Here is a 1,900-nt window from a genome sequence, read left to right on the forward strand (position 1 = left end):
CTAGATATTAAACTGTAATGTTATGATTCTTTCCGATTACAGTAAAAAAAAAAATAAAACATGTTAAATGTGCCGATGTTTTCTTACGCGTAAAAATGCACTTGTGTGGAATGATCCGTAGATTTTAGCTCTACCAGTAGTTTTTAATTTCAATAAATATTTATTATTTTAACGTTATTACCAGATGTGTTGGACTTTGGTTTAAATAAATTTTAAAGCTGTCTTGAAGATTATTAATGACGTTGGAATATTTTATCGATAATTCTTTTCATATTTATAATTTTGTAAATATGATTAATATAAACATGGTTTGTTGGTACTATATATTGACACACATGCATATACACACACGCTCGTGCACACACATATATATTTATCTAGCAAAACTGGTAATTAGTAAAAACCTGAAGAAGGTGCTCAATACTATTGCAGAGCAAATATATATTGTGTATTACAGTTTTATCTGTTTTAGTTGAACATGTTTCTGTTACCGGATCTTATCAACGATCAGTAAATTAGTAAGTCTTACAACGTTGCTGGATTGTTGATTGATATGATCCGGTAACAGAAACATGTGTAACTAAAATAGATAAAACGATAATATATATATATATATATATATATATATATATATATATATATATATATATATATATACGCGGTATCTTAAATAAGTTTCCAGACTTTTTTTTGTACAGGCATTTAAAATTGGCGTAGATTCTTAAAAAATCAGTATGTTATCAGGATACGTCTTATAAGATGACTGGCGAAGTTTTATGATTCAAATGTACAGTAGGAATTCGAATGCATACTACTAAAGCCTAATTGTCACAGCTGGTGAATTTCAAAAATTCAATCTAGACGTGAGGAAACTTTAGAAGTAAGATATGCCATAAAATTCAGTTTTAAACATAAAGAATGCCACAAAAGCATATAGAATATTTCAGACTGCTCTGGAACATCTTGCATGAATGGAGCATTAGTTTTTCAGTTGCATAAGAGATTCAAGGAAAGCAGAGAATCTGAGGAGTGATGAGAGATGTGGGGACATTAAGTAAGTCGGACCACCAATGCTGATTGGCCAAATTAAGAATTTCATGGATAACGACTGTCATGCACAGTTTGATGTTAGTGTTGAAACTGTGCACACAATTATTCGCGAGGAACTAAAAGTGCGGAAGATTTGTGCCAAGTTTGCGGCAAGTGTGTTCAGAGAAGATCTCAAAGAAAGATGTGTCACGACAGCAGTGAGATGGTTAAACTTATCAATTCAGATTTCGTACTAAAAATGTCTACAAATTTATATATATATATATATATATATATATATATATATGTGTGTGTGTGTGTGTGTGTGTGTGTGTGTGTGTATGCATGCGTATATATCTATCTATCTCTCTCTCTCTATATATATATATATAAATATATATATGTATATATATATATATATATATATATATATATATATATATATATATATCTGTTTGTACTAATCAGATATATTTACATTTACTTGACTTGTTTCCTGAAAAAAAAAGAACTAACATGCACAGTATAGCACTCTGGTCACCATGCTAGATGAGCACGTATCTTTTTTCTGAGTCCCACGGCTTTTATATTTGTTTCGTGTCAGGTTTTACTTTTTGTCAAGGTATATGTCGCTCAAGCTTATATTTTATTTGTGATGCTGCCACAGTGAGTGTTAATTCATCCCAGCTGTAGAACTTAGAGGGCCCCATTACGCATTGTCTTGGATATTTTTAATAAGTAATGCATTATTAATTTCAATGGCTCTGTACGCACTTATGTTTATGGGATGTTATTTACACTTATATGTATACATATATAGTATATAGTCATCCACATACAGTACTGTTTCGCTGTTTCACAGCTTATCAGT

The sequence above is a fragment of the Euprymna scolopes genome, chromosome 10, assembly GCF_053919585.1.
Source record: "Euprymna scolopes isolate OS-2025 chromosome 10, ASM5391958v1, whole genome shotgun sequence".
Classification (NCBI taxonomy): domain Eukaryota; kingdom Metazoa; phylum Mollusca; class Cephalopoda; order Sepiida; family Sepiolidae; genus Euprymna; species Euprymna scolopes.